The 19,189-nt window shown below is 44.1% G+C and overlaps 1 protein-coding gene across 1 annotated transcript in view; it reads right to left on the bottom strand.

Moving 5' to 3' along the window:
• The window catches only part of MAP3K13 (mitogen-activated protein kinase kinase kinase 13), a 74,762-nt gene extending 61,360 nt beyond the window's left edge, over positions 1-13,402 (bottom strand). Inside the window, exons 1-3 of the mRNA XM_032193198.1 lie at positions 13,340-13,402; positions 6,674-6,758; positions 5,377-5,493 (exon numbers count right to left, since the gene is read on the bottom strand). The gene's annotated coding sequence lies outside the window, so the exon portion shown is untranslated. The remainder of the gene's footprint in view (positions 1-5,376; positions 5,494-6,673; positions 6,759-13,339) is intronic.
• Positions 13,403-19,189: the final 5,787 nt, after the last annotated feature.

Genomic DNA, 19,189 nt, shown 5'->3' with positions numbered 1-19,189 from the left:
CACAGCTCTGTCCAAATCCTGATTTCAGCCAGCTCTGCTTAGATCCAGGACATGGTTTTGTGGGGGTGCAATCACACTCCAGGTGAAGCATATGACAAAGCTTGCCATCAGGAGCACAGCACCCGTTTAGAGCCACTGGCTCAAAATGTCTACAACAGAGTGCATGAAAGGCAGAACAAAAACTCGAAACCAAGAAATGTGCTGGTGGATGAAATAGCAGCTGAGATTGCCTGCACTTGTCTTCACAGGCTGTGACTTTAATTGCAGCGTAACACTGGAGAACATTAGTAACAATTTTAGAAAGCCCGGTATCGACTTCATTTATTTTGACAAAGCCTTTCTCTGCCCTCATCTTCGCTGACTACACATGTCAGAGGAAGGTCAAAAGAGCTTAATTTTCTTTTACGCTGTACAAAAAGGCACGGAGAACAGCCAGTAAATTTAGCTCTTTTCATTTTCACTATGACTTAAGAACAGAAGGAATTGATTATCATCACATTGACACCAACATAACCTGGCTTCTTTTTATCAAGGTTGCTTAAATTAAAAGATAAAACCAGAGCTCCCTTTTGCCTGAGATTAAAAAGATGCATCAACTCAAAGACAGCATTTAGATTTCAAGGAAAAATAAATTGTGGTAACTCATCTGAGCTGAAGGCTTGAGTGCCTTTCCAGACACAGCTATTTCTAAACTACCAATACTGCAATACTCACACACCAGAGAATGGAGACAAAGCCAGGTGCTAAATATACTAAGTACAAATTTATTGTGGACCTTATCAGTAACACTGAACTCCTCCTTTACTCAGTGGCACTGATCAAACATGTTAGTTTAATAGAAATGTAACTCTATTTCAAGAGGGCAAGTGCAAAGTGCTGGAGAAACAGTATTTTCTTATTTGGTAAGACAACATGCAGACAAGTAATGCTACCTGGCAAATTTACAGTGAAATGAGTGCTGCACCTCTCCTAGTTCTATGTAGCTAATCATGATCGTAATGTAATCAAATATTTTTATTTATAGCCACTCAATATATAAGTGTAAGAAAAATATACCTTAAAAAAAGAACATTTATATTCAGGAAGCTAGGAAAAAAAAAAAAACATGACAAGAATCCTAAGTAATACTTCCCCTCCAACACGATAAAAGTCATTCACAGTTACTGCCTAAACTAAATGATGGATCAATGTGCTCTGCTTACCAAAACTGGTTTTCTTAATAGTGGATCTTCATAAAAGAAAGGTTATTTTCTTTTATTATATTTATAATATATAATTATTAACTTCTCCTGGCACAGAGATATCCTACATCAGGGATTCCTAAAATGTTGTTTATGGAGAACTAATTAAAGGGAGTGGCTGTGTAAAACAGCTCTAAGAACAGCAAGTCTCAGCCTGGTATTAATGGTACAGCCCCTTCACCACTAAGTGAATGCCACCAGTTCCCAGCAGTAATATTTTACACATGGTTGACGCAAAACAAATTGTTCCCAACGCAGCAACTGGAACATCCCCCAAAGTCTACATATTTTTACCAACCAAGCTGGCAAATTCACTGCAGCAACGTTGGCAGCAGCTGTAAATTCAACGTGGTGATGGGTCCGATGGATCTTCCTCTAGGAAACCTGGCGTTTGTCACAGGCTGTTGCACTGCTGGTACCACAACTGAACTGTTACACTTCCAACGTGTAATAAGAAACCCTTAACACCTCCACAACCCTCTCTGGAGATGGCTGGAATAGCTCCCCTTAGAGAAGGGATGGCAATGCCTCAGAGGGCAGGTTTCTGCTATTTTCCTTCTTCACAGCTCCAGCCCCCAGCGGGCTGGGAGCTCCCCCAAACTGGAGTCAGCCAGCGAGCCCTGGAAGCAGTCCCTCTCCCACAGAAAGCAAGGATGGCACCTGATTCTCGCTGCACAGCGCCTTCCAGTTTGTGGGTCTTGGCCCAGCATTCAAACAGTCCATAGGAAATATTCAATCCAAAAAGGCCATGAGTGATGACATGAGGGTCAGAAAGACAAGGGAGATAAACCAACAGGGACCTCTGTGACTATCCGAGGCCTTGCACCTTGGACAGAAGCCTTCTGCAGTCTCATCCCCATGAAAAATGGACACAAATCACAGCCTCAGCAGAACCCAGCAGTTATCCCTTACCTGGACACATGCACACGGGAGGCCAGTCTTGTGGCACCTGCATGGGCCAGAGGGCAACGTGCCCTGTTCCCTCCCAACAGAGCTTCCTAGTGAGTACAAATACACACGTGCTCTGCCCATACGCAGGCTGCAAGCCTCCTCTTCAAGGAGACAGCAAGGAATCACGACCACCCAGCCACCCTTTGGTTGTAGCAGCAGCTGGAGGGGCACAGCTCTCAGCTCTCCCATCCTGAAGCCCTGCCTGCAGCAGCCAGCTGTCCCTAGAGGCAGGCAGGAGCTGCTGACACCTCCTGCTCTAGTGGCAGCTCTGAACACAGCATGTTCTGGTGTCCCACGGGAGGCCAGCAAAGCGCTGCCTCTCGTGCCCTGTCCTGCAGGAGGGATGTGATCAGAGCACGCACCAGACCCAGCCTGCAGGCCATCTGGCAAACCACGATGCTGCCTCTGATCAAGCGGAGGCTTTGAGCCAAGAATCAGTACCAACTGTTTTACTGGAAACATCTCCAAATATTTTTCCAGCTACTGTTGAAAACATACGCTCCAACAAGGCCGGACCAGCAAGCAGGACCAATGAAGATTTCTCTCTACTGTGGCATGCTGCAAGAAGATCCGGTGCTGAGAAAAACCACTGGGGTTGTGACAACAGCTCAGAAATTACTCAGTCAACTGCAAACAAGAAGTAGGAGCAAGTACTCAAAGCAGACAGTATCAGAATACCAGCACTACCTGATATTTACCTAATGACTCATATGGAGGAGGATCCATTCATTTAGTGGAACTGACCTAACAGTCAGAGAACAGGTAACAGAAGAGCTTATAAAACGACTGGGAGCTCAGCTCTTCCTGACCTCAGAGAACAAAGAAGCCTTGTAGCAAGAAACATATCCTTCTTTCACACACACTCACCCTTTTCTCACTGTGTTGCACAATCTTTATCCAGAGAGGAGAGGTGCACTTTTCATCAAGATGTAAAAGGAGAAGAAAGAGAGCAAAAGGAAGGTGGTGTTTCTGTTCATCTACATCAATACAAAAGTACAGACTACACCAGTAAAAATATTTCCAAATTGCACTCCCTAGTTTTCCAGATTTTCCAGCAAAAGGATTCACAGATGACATTTTTTTAACCTTCCAACCACCCTTCACCCGTTCACAAACAACATCAGTGTAACTACCAACTTCCACAACCACTCAAATGTCACAAGTAGTTTTTAGTTAGATATTCACATACAGTTACTTGTGCAGGATTCATAGACCAAATTTAAAAGATCCTTCCCTCCAAAAATAACTGAAGATTGTTATAAATACGCAGCCATTCATAGCCTCTTTACATATAATGAACGCATAATGTGGAAAAAAACTAGGGCACTCCAAGTTCAACAGTAAGTGTCTTAAATGTTTAGACTGCAAGCAGTACAAGAAAAAGAATTGTTGTTTTTCCATATAGATATAAAATACTCAGAACTCTTAGAAAGCATCTTACTCTTCTGTAGCATGAGATTAGCTTCCACGTTATTAGGTAGAAAGCATGAAATATCAACAGCAAGATCCTACTTAAAGTCTTCCCGGAGTTCTTAGTATCTACGCATTACAAAAGCTCAAAATCCAGTTGTCCTAGCTGAGAAACAAAAAAAAAGATGCTCAAAAATACAAACTGAAGTCAACTGAGCATTTTGGTAACACTTTTTCCCCAAACACAGCCATCAGGGACATCTATTGCTACACACTTACCATTAATGAAAACAAACCAGAAACAAAGCTTCTGACTGAGGAGCATGGGCCCAGGACTAAAGCTAGATCACTGTCACCCAGGGCTAACGCAGGACAAGGTTTTAGACCTTAGCAACACTTTTTGGTTTGGGGGTTTCAGTTTGTTATCCTTTCATGTAGAATCGTGCAGATTATACAGAGACCAAATAGTGCAAATGAACGTGCACAGTACTTCTCTCTCCAGCTACGAGAGACCAAACAGCACAAAGGAACATGCACAGTATCTCTCCAGCTACACGTCTTCTCCTTCTCCAGTAGGAAGGCCCCCTCCTACTGCATGGCCCTGCCTCTGTCAAGTACCACACTCACAAGAGAGGGTACTCTCAGCACTGCTCCATATACAAATATTTCAGAAACTCACATGGGTAACAGGACACAGAGCTTCAAATCTGCAAAAACACAGGAAAACTGAGTCCATTGTAGGCTGAACTTCTAGCAGGCTTTCTTCCCACAGTGTGCAGTATTCACACACGGGAGGCCTGTGACTCCAGCACTGGGCATTTTGAAACAATTTCCACGCAGACCGAATGACAGCTGGCAAACACCTAGATGCATTTTTCACCTTTCACACTGCAGTATTAGCTTTGAGTTCATCAGTTCTGGGCAGTTCATATTAAAAAGAGAGAAAATGTAATTATCAATAAGCTAACTAACAGAAAAGCAACTTTACTAGCCTAAGTAAATTAATCACAATTGATACCACTAGGCAAGCAAACTTGGACTTACACAGACTCACGGCTTCCTTGTATGTGTTTACATAAAGTGACAGTAAAGTCTAAATCAAGATGTTTTAAACCTCAACTGTTTGTGACTTCCCATTTTGATTTCTGTTATTAAAGGATTTTAAAACAATACTGCACGGTCACTGCCTACAGCCCTAGAGGGTATGAGTACAAAAATAACAAAAAGATACCACAAACTCTACAAAATAAAATGGATTTAATTTCATTGAAGCACTATGTTCTTTACTTTGGGGATATTAACTTATTGTCTGTGACAGCAGGCAGCCTTCTTCAGCTACTCTGAATGCTGATAACATCACTTGAGGTATGACTGGAACAGAACTTGAAAAAGCCTTACCTAATTTAATACATTCAGCAAACTGAAATTTGTCTTTCAAACTTAACTTCCTCATCCTGCAAGTAAAACACTTGTTCATCCTCCACCCTCCAAAAAATATCCATGCTCTTTCCCATGGTTTACCTCTTTCACTAAGCACTCCATTTCTTCAAGAGTTTCCAAATTAATGATAATTAATGGACAAGGCAGAAAATACAGCTGCTTCCTAGATATTTCTTCCAATGACAAAATAAGTCGCCTCACAAATATGCTTCCGTAGGCTGTGCCTTTCCTGTGCACACTAAGCTGAATCGAGGGCTGTCTTAACTCTGAGAAAACTGATGGTCAGGGCCCAAGACATTAAACAGTTCATCCATCACAGACAAAACCTACTCACCTTCACGACATTCTAGCTCCCAGTAGAAAAGCGTGAAAAGGCTCATTTTGGAAGATGCAATGGTCCATCAGTTTTTGCAGTTAAATTTCTTTGCCGTTCCTCTCAGAAACTGGTATTCTGGAGATATAAAAAGAACCTCTGTTTAAAATACAGCTCTCTCACAGACAGCAATACTGTGTTACATAAACATTACGTTTTTCCTGCTTTTTACCTGGCACATACTGAAAGGTCACCTGAAACCAAACTGTTGGCTCCAGTTACTGAACAGCTATGCTGACAAATGGCAGTAAAGGCTCCAATCTTTACCTCTGCAACCCTCACGGTTTATGTATTTAATATCTATGTTAAAGTAGCAAAGTGAGAATGTTGGGCTTATCTTGGAAACAGTAACACTGAACTTTTCTGCTCAGTTTCACCAAGGTCTCATCAACAATAGATTAGCTTCCTTAACCTCATTAGGGACACTCAAGTACAACTGTGCTGCACAACGAGGGCACTTTTTACCCTGTTTGGTGTTTTGAGGAGTTGGACAGATGTTTGAAAATAAAGCTGAAAAGACAAATCCAAAACATTTGGATTGTAAATGAGCAAATGCCACATTAGAAACAAATTCCTTAACAGGCCCCATTTTGCAGCCAAAACATTTAGATCTCCGGCAAGAATTAACCCAGGTAGATAAATGGTTCACTGTGAGATTAACCAAGGTCATGTTCTCTTACACTCAGCTTTTTAAGATTCCTCCCCCACAAAAGTTCCCCCATTAGGAAATTCATTGTTGAAGCACATCATCAGCACAGGCTAAAGCAAAGCATGCTATGGCCTGTGAAGTGCTGCCTGCCCAAGAAAAGGCCACGTCTTCTGAAAGAAATCTGCATTTGAGAGCCTCCTTGACTGTGTGACTGCTGCAGCTGGATGTTCAGAGATAACTGCCAACTCATTAAAATCCAACATTAAAAGTTTATTAAATATGCAAGGATTAATGGAATTGGACTAGCAGCTATTTAGGCAGATAAAAATTCAACACAGCATGTCCTGCAGTTCCTGTTATCAATATTCTGTAGCCTGCCCTTTTGCAAGCGTCCATGAAAAAGTCACAATGCTATTCAGGGCAGTGAAACCCTCCATCTGTTCTAGTTTACTCAGGTCACATTCTCAAGGTTCCCACCAGGCAGGAAGCCTAGGAAAACACAGCTACTTCGCAAGAACTACAGCTCAGCTGCCACACTCCACTGCTTGGGATGTGATCTTCCCAAGAGCTTTTCCCCCCTTGGCTGTATCTGCAGGGCAAGCCCCATACCTCTTTGCAGGCTTACAGGTACAGAGGCTTTGCCTACGTCCCAGACTCACAGTTCTTCTCACCTGGCTGCTGGAGTTTGAAAGAACTGCAAAAAGAGAAGGAGAGTGGAGTGTCAAGCAACATAGATTAAAGAATGTCAGCCTCTTCAAAGCAACTTTCCTCAGGTAACTGAGCGCACACAGCATGCTTGTAGAGCCCTGCTTGGAGCTACTCTCGGAGAATCCAGAAAAAAGCATCAGAGTCCTCCATGCAAACCACAATCCTAGTACAGCTCAACAAAATGCAGTTTCATTCCTGGATGACTCTGCAAAATCCCAGTGCTTGGTAAGTATCTACAGCAAAAACCTGGAGGTGTGTTCGGAGTGATATCAGACTTGGAAGCGTTCTTCATTAATACTATCAGCATAATTTAAACTGGCCCGGGGGAAAAGAGGACAAGGAATATCTCTCATCACACAGAGCATAAACAAGCTCCTGAGAGTCTCTAATGCACCTCCAAGTGACTCTGGCAATAGCCTCGCTCTCTCAGTAGTGATTTCAAAGAGCATCTGGAAAAATTTTGTCCTCTAATTAAGCAAAAAAGTATTCTCTCAACATGCAATAGGTGTTGGGAAACAAGTGTATAGCATCTATGCCTTGGAGATGTGAGGTTTCAGAAAAAGACTGAAATGAAATCTTACAAACAGGAAAGAGCATGACTTACTGGGAAAGAATAAGAAATGAGGAGTATGAAGTATTCCAAGCTCTGAAAGAGACAGTGAACTCATCGAACACAAAGGGAAAACAGCCTTTTGGCCGGGCAGGCTTTCTACTAACATTTTTCTTTGTAACAATGATACTCTCTTACTGGAGAAAAAGCAGACCGTTTTAAGTGTCAAGAACGATCTGGCACTCAGTCTGTGCAATCCAATACATGAATCTGAAGTTTGAGCTGTCTGTTGGTCCTGTAACCATGTGGGCCTCCCACAAAATAGGCAGAAGGGTCCAGGATCCCTTGGCCAGGAGGGAATCAACAAGAGCATCCGTCCATTATTTGAGGCACCACAACACATCACATCTTGCAGAACCCTGAGGAGCAGCCTGTTTGGGGTCAGACATACAGTCCCAGCGTATTTGGGGTCAGACATACAGTCCTCTTCAGTCAACTGGCTACCTGGTCATCTTACCGAGCCCCCAGACATAACTGTACTGAACAACTCCCATGCACAGGTTGCATTATTTCTCCCCAGCAGTTCTTGCCCCCAGGAATGAGCAAGGGATTATTGAACACAAAAAATCATCTCCTTGCTCACAGCTGACACTTTTGAACAATTTTCTGCCCCCTGGGCTGCAGGAGGAGTCTCTAAGCACAGAAGCACAACACATCAGTTAACCAGCAGCAGTATTTCCTCCCATTACAGACAGGCAATTACATCAAAACTACAGGGCACAGTACCTTGAGGAATGTAAATAAACCATAAAAAAGTACTGTATTTATAAGTGAACCAGAAGGTCAAAGTACTCCTACTCACCTATAAGCTGTGCTAACCTCCACCTGGGAAGGCACGGGGAGAGAGGAGCGCTCCCAGCAGCAGTGACTAAAAGCCCTGTAAACATTTCTCATTCCCTGAGGGGAGTCATGGTGCCACTGAGCAACACCACGAACTTCAGCATTCAGGTTGTCGTTAAGACAAACAGTCGGAAAACAAAGGATGTTAAGGAGAAGTCAGAAGTCAGTCTGCTACCTGCTGTGGCCCTTGGCCACCTGCATGAGAGCCCAACTCCTCCACCTCCTCCAACACTCAAGTGTCGGGCTGATGTGAAGCCAGCAGCAGTGCTAGAAACACAGCACCAGTGGGAAACTGCTCTTCCAGCAGCACCCAAGTGATACACAGGGACTGATAACTGAGGAAACTTCACCCCCTCTAGCACTGACCCATCCTGACACACAGCAAAGGCCCAAACTGCAGTGGCTACAGCAGCAGGCACTGAATGAGACGGCGACCGTGAAGCCGCATGAGCACGCCAGCAGCAACCCGGAGCTGCAGGAGCCAGGGCATCAGCCTGTACCTGTGATTTGTCGGGCAAATCTGTTTCTCATCAACTTGCTGCTTGTGCTGGTACGTTCCCCTTGGCTTGACTCTGAAGCTGGGCATGCTGGCTACCTTCTCCACTAGGGAACTTCAAAAATCACACGCGTTCTCGCAGCGGAGTCTACATCTAAATACCCCGTGAACAATGGGCTTTGCTCACAGTTCCTACCGCAGCAGTACGCTCACTCAGCAGATGAATGCAAGGACAAATGTAGGCCACACATGCAGAGAAAGATATCCAGACAACAAAGATACTATAGATGTCATTTTCAGAGTCAGGAAATGAACACTCACTAAAATAGCCTGCAAGTGCTGGGGTACAGCTCAGTATGAGCCAGATGGGCTAAAGGAAAAACAAGTTTCATCAGAAAGTTAAGAGTTTTTTCCCCACACACACTAAATTGCCTGATGAGTCATTAAAGAAAAATCTTTGTGATGTAACTATTCAGTTAGGCATGGGACTTATACAAAGAACACTCTCATAATCAGCTCTTGAAGTAATCCTCTGACCACCATCTGGAGGTCAGACTAAATCCTGATCTCGGTTTCGCTAAGCATCCACGCACCTTTGAAACCAAGATTTTAATATAAACACACCTGAGGTGAACCACATTGCTGCATTAAACTCCCAAAGCAGTAAAAGATGACAAACACTAAAAACCCGAGCGACCTCTCACTCCACAGGCTCTCTCAGACAGCTCTGTGATGCATGTTCCAGAACACGCACAGACTGAGCCAGGGGCGATTCAAGTCCATCACATCTAGGGAAACAGCTTCAAAACGAGTTAGTAAAAAGGCAGGGCTTACCAACCCAATCCTACATCTAAATCAAAACGTTTCTTCTGTTGAACCAAAACAACTGAAGCAAATGAAGTCCCAGTCCCCATGACAAACCCAACGTCATTCCGATAGCATGGAAATCTTCCCAGAATTGGATTCTGACAGCGAACCAGACTTACCAAAAAAAAAAAAAAAAAAAAACACCTTAAAATAACTTATTATCCCCCATGTAAATAATTCAAAAACATTTTACCACTAAGGCATGCAGAAATTCCTTTACCTAAAGCACCATGCATAACTAGTTATTTTTGGTATTGTTTGTTGTTTTGGGTGGGTTTTTTTTTGGTACCAACCTCTGACTATCTGGAAGCTCCTATTCCCCACTAGCAAATAAAGTCTAAGACGCCTCCCACTTACAAAGCCTCTCAGCTAGAAAAATGAGTTCTCTATTATACAGCTTTCAGCGTCACATGCTGAGCTCCCCATAGCAAAGCACTCAAGAATGAAACATGCCACATCACCGAGGAACACATCTAATCTCATCAGTTCCAGAGGAATTCCTCCCTTTTCAAGGCAGTTTATCAACCAGATTTTAGACCTTTGCAAAAAAGCCTACAACAGCAAGAAGAGAGGCATGGAGCAGGCCCAAAATACTCAACTGCTTTTGCTTAGTTCCTATTTTAAAGGGAATCTTTACAAGAAAGAGAAATGTGTTTGGTTTTTTTTTCTCCAAAAAATGATAATGTTTGTAAAAGAAACAAAGAGTCTTCTGTGCTGGAAGGAATGGCCTCAGAAGCCCCAGGCCTCTGCACTCTCTACTGGCACACAGAATTTCCTCCAGCTAAAGGTATGTTTAAGTACAAACAAGAGCAAGACCAGAAAGGATCACCAGACGTGCCAGCAGCTAGGAGACCGCAGATTCCCGTCATTTCACTACCTACAGAGTGACAGAGAGGGGCTATCGCCACCCCCTGCAGCAGAGCCCACCAGCACTCAACAAGAGCACACTGTGTGGTGGTTGATGCTTCCATAGCTAAAAAACACTAAAAAATAATAATAATAATAATATTTTTTATATTTTCACTTCATACTTTTCTTGAAATGCCATTTTAATTAATGTTTATTTTCCGTGGAGACAGGAAAGACAGACATAAGGTGTTGAGACTCCAGGTTTATCATTACAAGCGTTACCAGGCTGAGCCCGCTGTGACCACTCGCTGTCTCTGTGCCCAGCGAGACCGGCTCCAGTCTAGACGGGGACAAGTTTTACCGTGCCATTATCTTCGCCGCTTTCCTTCTGGCTACAGTGCTGGTGTTTGGCAAGGGTTACGCAGGGCCAAAGTCCTATACAGCAGGTAAATATTTAACTTGGGCACTGTACCACAGGGACCCACCTGGAGTATGATACAGTAGCTTATTAAATCTTACACTATCTTTTCTCACCAAGAATAACAAATGGCGATTTATCTTCTTTATGAGAAGTTGTATGGACAAATTCTACACAAACAGCAGCTAAGATTCAGTTCTAATAAACTTAATAAATGACCTAAAAGAAAACATTCCCACAGAAGCATATTGCAATTTCTGAGCAGTGTGATGTATACTCCAGAACAGGTTCACGAGAGGGGCAGAAGAAACAGTTCAGAAATCGTTTACAAATTAAGAAAAACTCAGCACTTTTTCAACCACTTTACCACTGCAATTCTGCTATTAAACTTTGTCACAAACTCTTATGTAAAGCTCTTCAGCTTTACAAGAAGTATATATTCTCCAATAATATTTGGATAAATCTACGGAAATCTGTGCTAGCACAGATTTCAGCTGATTTTTTAAGTGTAACCAATTTGGTTAGATCCCAGAATTATTCCTTGTATGCCTCCAAAGTAAACTACCGCTAATATTCTCACCTTTTGTGATATTTCCAGGCAAAGATCTTTCTCAAACCACTCATGAAACAAAGTTCAGATCAAAACACAGCAACTGAGACTAAAATTACCTGTTTACTACATTTCAATTGTTTATCCACCTGTTTTCTGTATCTAAGCACAGTTTACTTATTTTTTTGGCAAGTACTCCTATCTTTGCGTTTACCAAGAATTGCTTTTGTTCTCTGAAACTGAACACCTGTTTCAACCATGAGTCTAGTGCAGTTACTGGTGATAATTACTACAGGTAAATTTCTAAAATTATGCAATGCTACATTTCTAGCCCTGTATACGTAAGGTAACATGAACGACATCTTTTAAAAAAAAAAAAAAAGTAACTTTGATGCCATCCTTAAAAAGAGTAACTTTTTTTTTTTTTTTTAAGAAGTAGAAGCATTAGTTTGATTTAGTTTATTTCCTGAAAAAAGTCAGGCATGAGGAGGCTGAGACTATCAGCCACATCGTGAAACAAGGAGGCAGACAGTACTGCAGAACTTTTACCTAAATGTCCTGACTAGGACCTGGAGGTGAACAGGGAACAAGATCTTCCAGTCTCAGAAGATAATAAAACAGAACCACTTGGCCAGCTCACCTGTCCAAGGAACCGCAGCCTCAGGGTGCACTTCCACGAGCAGCTTAACTGATTTTGAGCCATGCCCCAGCCTCAGTGGGCGGGCCTGCCTCTCCCTTCTACAGGCACCAGCAGCACTACAGGCAGCCCGTCAGCTCGCTCACTTCGCTTTCTATCTGGTGCTAATTGCTGGCCAGATACGAACCCAGCCGGCCACACAACCCTTGATACCTGCTGCACACAAGAGGCAATGAAACTGGGTAGCTGGAGAGCAGGAAAGAGGTGCACAGGGCCACCTCCACATCACCTCCCACCCTTCCTGACAGTTCCCAGAAACACAAGCTTTCGCATCTCCCAGGCTGCTTGGAGCTGTCAGGTCAGGGTTCAAATCCACCTCAGAATGACTGCTGAAAGCATTTCTCTTTATTATTTTTTTTTTTTTTTTTGCTCTGCTTTGACAACACGATCAGTGTGCTAAGACCAGTCTAGCTGTGAAGTCATGTAACCAGAGGACATGAGAAACACAAATGAAGCCACAATGTGATCTTAGCAGATTCAAGCCGCAAAACTCCCATAAAAGGAGGATGACAGGTCCTGACCATTTACTCCCAAAACCTCATTTTCGTTGCACAAGGCTTGCAAGTACACTGTTTGCTCCCATCTCCATCCCCCTCATAAAAACAGGCTGGAGGCAGCAGGCTGTGCCCGCAGGGAGGCCGGGGGCCACCTCCCCTCACGCCACTACCCCTGCTCTCCCTTCATCAGCTGAGGCCAGGCAAGGTGCCAGCTAAAGCCGCCCCTTTCGCTCTTCCAAACTTACCACGAAGCACCAAAATTACTGCCTGCGCTTTTTTAACTGAACACGGCACAAACCCACAGCAGCCCGCGCGGACTTATTTTGACCCGCCGATCGCCTGCGATACGTTTTGCTCCGACAGGGTCGCGACAGACGCCACAGCCTTAACTCGGAGACGATTTGCTCCGGATCCTGTGCGAAGAGCTGGCTGAGCGCTGCCTCCTTCCCGGGGACGGGGGAGACCATCCCCTGCCACACCTGCCTCGAGAGCTCCTTACCGGCACCTCGCTTCTCCGTGGGACTGAGAAACAGCTCCTGCCCCGGGGGGGAAGCTCCCAGAGACGCCAAAATGCTGCTTTCACTGCGGGAGGGACACCGGGGGGCAAGCGGGGAGCGCTGCGAGACAACCGGGAGGGACCGGGGGGCACCGGGGCTCCGCGCCGTGCCGCCCCACGCCACCCCCGAGCGGGCAGCAGCGCCCAGCCCTATCCCCGCCGCCCTCACCCCGGCCACCCCCGTTACCTGGGCACGGTGTCCCGAAGCCGGCGGCTCGGCTCGGCTCTGCACGGCTCGGTACAGCACCGCCCCGCCGGGCCGGGCCCCCGAGCACCGCCCCGCCGCTTCCGGGGCCGCGCCGCCGGCAGGGCGCAGCCGTGGGCCGGCAGCCGCCGACATCTTGGGGCCGCGCAGGGACCCCGGGGACGGCCGGGCCGGGGGCTGGGAGCAGCCCCTGTCCCCTTTTCCCTTCCCCCCGAGGCCTTCCCAGCATTTGTGACTGTTTATATTTCTTTGTGAGGGTTTACGGCAGATGCAGCACCAGGGAGGGGGCTACGGGAAATGTCACCCGAAGCTGGCGTTCCTCACGCTGATGGTTTTCGCAGAACCTGAGGTTTCCCCTGCTGTTGGAGACAGCTGGTGACGCCAGCCCAAAATGCCAAACTTTCGCACCAGTCCTCCCAAAATGTTAGGATGCAGCCTACGTAGCCAAAGTGGGTATTAAGATGTCAGTCTTGGACAGGTGCTTTTAACATCGTGCTTCACCGCTGGACTTTACTGCAGTTTTGTTAGTGGTACATCTGCAGTCATCCTGCAGCCTGGAACAGGGAGCAGAAACACTGATTGATTCCGTGTATCTTTTTATCATTGTTATTGACGATTTTATTGTCTCCTTGAAGAAACGTCCCTCTACAACTGCTTGTGTCGCTTTTATTTATAGTGTGTATATGAACATTTACATCGTATCTCAGCCTTCTGTATAAATCCCCTGGAGTTCCTCACATCTGATTCCCATTTGCTTATGTCTGATGTCTCATGGTGATACTAATACCTTACAACAATGCTTAAACCGTGTGTAGATTCTACAGGAACTGTAATCTTCAATAGTGCTTTTCTACAATGCTTCCACATCATAGTATTTCTGCTTGTTCATAAGGACAATGGCACTGCTTCAATGCTAGTGGACTAGGGTACTCCGAACTGATACTTTAATGAATAATGTTTTCTGAAAGTGTTCTGAATTTTCATTCACACTTCAATTTTCTGCCAGTCAGTTTTACAGTGAGCTGTAGAAGGGAGTAAAATAAGAAAGAAAAGTAGGAAGGACCACTAATGTCTACATTACTCTAATATACAGGCATGATAGCAGGCATCGTTTGTTCATGGACTTCCATTTTTTGAATGAAGTCCTGGATTGTTTTGGGTGATACTATTCCCTGTAAAGTAGCCTGTGTAGTATAAACAAAAAAAAAAAGACAACTCTATCTGTGTGACAACACTAAGTGCTTATGTTTGCTCACCCAAAAAAATCTGGAAAACGCTCCCCGTGTGTATTTCTTTGCCGGTGGAAGCCGCAGTAATCAAGTCAATCAGACTGCATCGCGCTCGCTAAGCAACCAGGGACTATCTCTGAAGGCCGCTGTGCTGTCGCTGTTTTGTCCCAAGTAACTCCAAGAGGAAGGTGTCTGCCGGCACAAGCAATACCGCGGCTTGCCAGAAGGTGTTGCTTTGAAACCATGCAATTATCCGAGCTTAAATATGAAAGGAAATAGGTTTGGACCATTGCACACAACTGATAATGAGTTCTCACTGCCAGAACAACGTAAGATCCTTAATTTTAAATTATCTTAAAAGCGATCATTTCAATCTTAAAATGGCTTGTATGTGCAGAACAATAGAGAGGGAAATAAATGCTGAACAGGGCACTGACTTGATGGGAAACATCGTGGTTTTGCACATTGCTAACAAATATGTTACAGCAGCTTTGTGTGTGCAAAAGTGTCAATGGCTTTTGCTTTGCATGCTTTGCTGTTTATGTATATAAAAAAAAAAAAAAAAAAAAAAAAAAAAAAGACAGACCTGGGGATTTTTAGAGGGGTAGCTCGTGATTTCAAGAAGACAAAGTACAGAGCAAAGCCTCCGTATGACAGCTAGCTGTCCTGCCCTGAACACTGTCTCACTGCGCTCTCCACACACATCTCAACAGAAAGGAGCTGCTTGTTTTGAGGGGCACGCAGCAGTGGTGACTTACCGGAGGTACAACTGTGCTGCACCTACAGGCCTGGTTTTAAGCACCTATTAACAGTGATAAATACTGCATTTATAATTAAGCCTAGCCTTGGTCTGGGAGACAGAACAGGAGGTGAAGTTTTCAAGGCATTTAAAACCTTTTACACTAAAGGAAAAAAAGCCTAAGAAGATGCCCAGAAGGGAGGAGAAGTTTTTAAATATGCCTATCACATGAAGTGGCTCATTGCTAAAACAACCTCCTACAACTGAACAGCCTTCTACAGCTGAGGTTCTGCAGTGGAAATCTGAAGTTTAGGATAGGGTGATATTTTACAGCCCACAGTATGTCTTGGAGCACATCTTGTGTAGATGTAGTTGCTGCGCTTACTCCAGCTGCGCCTTTCAAAGTTACATCTGCCAGCCCTGAGGCTGTGAACTCCAGCTCACTGTTTTGGGAAACAGTTTAGAAAAGGACCTTACAGTTAACAGAGGAGGTCACATTAGGGTGGGCATAACCAAAGAAGCCTTTGAAAACTATTTGATGACCAGATGTTTACCAATATTGTTTTTACCATAGATAAAGAAAGGTGGTAGCCTGGAGCAGAGGACAGTGTACCAGACAAAAGATCAGAGGTGAGTAGATCAGCAGCTGTTTTTTACAGAAAATAATCTACCCAAATAATCTAGTCCCCCAATAATCTTAGCTGTAAGAAGAAAAGCAGAAAACAGTTGTTGAATTCAGCAGGCCCTCTTACCACTTCAACAACAGAGGGTAATTTAAACCCATTGTTTAGACCAGTTGCTGTCAAGATCAAGTAAGTTTTCAGAGCTCCCTTCCCATCAGTGCAGCCATGGGTTTTACCACAAAACTCAGCTTGGATTGTGCAATGCAGCTAGCTGGATCTCCCATATTCCTCAGTAGTTTCATCAGAAGTCCACTGCTCCTGCAGCTGATACAACATCACTGCAGTCCCTCCTTTTCAAATGCATTTGGGGCCAGAGATGGACATGTTTTTTTCAACTGGTCTAATAATCATTTTTCAGGATTTTTTTTTCCATGTGAATAAGTTTATAGCAAATCAAGCTGCATCTTCTGAAGTACCATGGATTAACAGTAAAGTGGAATAAAAATTAACCTGAGCCTCTTGTAAAGCATTTCTTTGTATCGTTCAGCACTTTCTGAGCAAGGCTGATGATCCCAGGAGGTTGTAGGAGACTTGCCAGACTCGTGGTACTCCAACTCAAGAAGAAGCAGAGTTCTTTTTCTTTACCACAGCACATGCTGGGGGGTGGCAGACAGAACACAACATCCATATTCATTGAAATCTGTCCTTCGGTGAATATTCCTCATTTCCATTTCTCGTAATGGAGTCTCTAAGGAATTGTTATTCCCCTTTTGAAAAGCTTTTCACTTCTCCAGAACTGCAGTGGGCACGTGGTGTATCGTGTGAGATACACCTCTACTATGTAGGCAAAAGACCAGTAAACAAAGGGCTGACAAAACACAACAATGCTCACAGGAACATCCGCCACTATCTCCCTGCCTTCTTGTTCTGTTGAGAGCAAACGTTCAGTTACTCGGTCTTTTTTTGCACAAGATTAAGCCTTCACATAATCATAGTTTACTTCTGAAATGGCATCAGCTGTTGCAGAGGCAGACAAGACCAGGACTGTCTTTAGCAGAACATGAACATGAGCTATTTTTGAGATTCCAGTTTAGCTGTATTTTAGGTACGTTTTCTTTTGGCAGGCTAAGAAAGCTGTTACCACATCTCATGGCTTTATAGCCAACAGCTGTTTTTCATCAAGGTACAAACTGCCAGGCGGTCTGGAGGGAAGAGCACTGCTCCACGTGAAAGAGCCTTAGAAGCTCTATCTGTACAAGCTCTTGGTGAATTTCTCAAGAGCTTGCAGAAAGAAACTTGATTGTCTTGATTACATTTTGTCAATGTTAACTGCACCAACTGGCTCTGCAGCCTCTTCCCACAGCTGTCTGTGCTCAAGATCAGATCAGATACCGCAGGGCTGCATTGCCTTGGATCAGACTGCTGTGAAAACAGCTAAGGGGTGGGGGGAAAGCAACAAACAAACAAAAAAATACAAACACCAAGAAGCTTAATCTGGGGCCTGCCCATGCACCCTTCTTTCTCTTCTGGTTTGAAATTGCATTTTGAGGTTTGCATTTAAGCTCAGGCGCTTGCACTTAGTCCTTGTACAACTCTGCACAGAACACATTAAGTATTTGACAGAAAGCTCTGAAGACTTTAATTCTCTCTACCATATAGACTTAAATAAACTTTGTCTTCTTGTTACCAAACTCTGTCTTTAAAAGAAATAAAAGGCAAACAGAAAGCTTAAAACAACAAACCTTAAACATTTACTGGAACCTTTCTATGAATTTGTAAAGTCACAGAGCCTTCTGTTCCTGAAAACTGTTTTCTTCCGTGTTTATTCATGCTCAGAAGGGTCCTGCTTTGTTACAACTATGCTGGTTACATTATTAAAGGACAAGAAAAATAGACCTGTAAATTATAAACAGAAAGTACAACTAATCAGAGTGATCTTTGATTTTGTTCTGGTTAATAAAAAAAACAGTAGATCAGTCAGCTCCTACAACTGCACGGCACAGGTTACGGCATTTTTGTAAACTCCCAGAATACACTGTTTTACAAGCAAATTGCAGAGCATTATTCCTGATTTTGTTTTCTATCTTGCTTAACAAATGAACAAAGAGTTGTAGTGATCTGCCACATAGAACAAGAAAGGCAGCAGTTGCTGTGAAAGAAGACCGTATATTCATACAGAACCTTCCAGACACATAAATCACGTTCTATAATTACCCATACCTGTTCCACACCAGTGGAAGGAGCTGCAGCCCTTCTGCCCAGTGGTTGACTTCTAAAGGTTAAAAAGTGAAAAAAAAGAAAGACTATAGAGATATAAAAACATTTCAATAAAACTTTCCACAGCAAGCTAATTAAGATAAACTCCACCCCATTCTGCGACCCACAGTGTAAGGTGGGCCACGTTGGATGCCCATACCTGGGAGCAGTGCGTGGCTGGTGCATTTTCCTGGGGGAGCTGCTGTGTGATTCAGCTGGGTCCAGGGGCAGCTCTGACCTCTCTGAGCCAGCGCTGCATGTGGGTGCTCCCGCAGCATCCCTGTCACATTTTCTGGATGCATTCTCCATCACCTGCACCAGGGATGGCTGTAGGATAGGACGACCAAACCAATAAACCCATGTAAAATCCAACAGGTCCTTACAAAAAGTCAACAGTTCTTCAAGGTCCAGGAAATTTCCCTCTGAAGAACCCTTTCTTTCCTTTAAATTACCTTTCAGTACAACGGATACAGGTATGATATTAGAAACAACTTTATTTTTTCCTACCTTATTTTAGTAAGCTATTTCCTGCCTTATTTTAGTAAGCTGATATTTTTCTGGAAGGGATTTTATAACAACACTTACCACATCTCCAATTCATTAGCTTTTCTGTATATATATCTATCTATATATATTTTAAATCACAGAATCATTTAGGTTGGAAAAGACCTGTAAGATCATGTAGCCCAACCTTTACCCTCACACACGGCCTGAGCGCCCAGCAGCCCTTTTCTATTTATCCACAGGGCACACCTGGGGTGCTGCAGAGCGATGACAACGTTCAGCGAGCTCTCCAAATGCCGGCTAACACAAGCGTTAATAAAAGTTTCTGGCTTGTTTCAGCATCAGTTGAAATCATCCCTTCCAGACCGAGCCTCACCGTGCTTCAGTGAGCCCAAAACGGCTTTTTTTTCTGACGGCTGCCCCCCAGCTTAGGCTCTGGGGATTTACCCGCAGGTACATCGCCCGGCGGCAGCCCGGCCAG

Source organism: Aythya fuligula, chromosome 9 (assembly GCF_009819795.1).
Source record: "Aythya fuligula isolate bAytFul2 chromosome 9, bAytFul2.pri, whole genome shotgun sequence".
NCBI classification, from domain to species: Eukaryota; Metazoa; Chordata; class Aves; order Anseriformes; family Anatidae; genus Aythya; species Aythya fuligula.
This window is presented reverse-complemented; position numbering and strand designations above follow the sequence as displayed.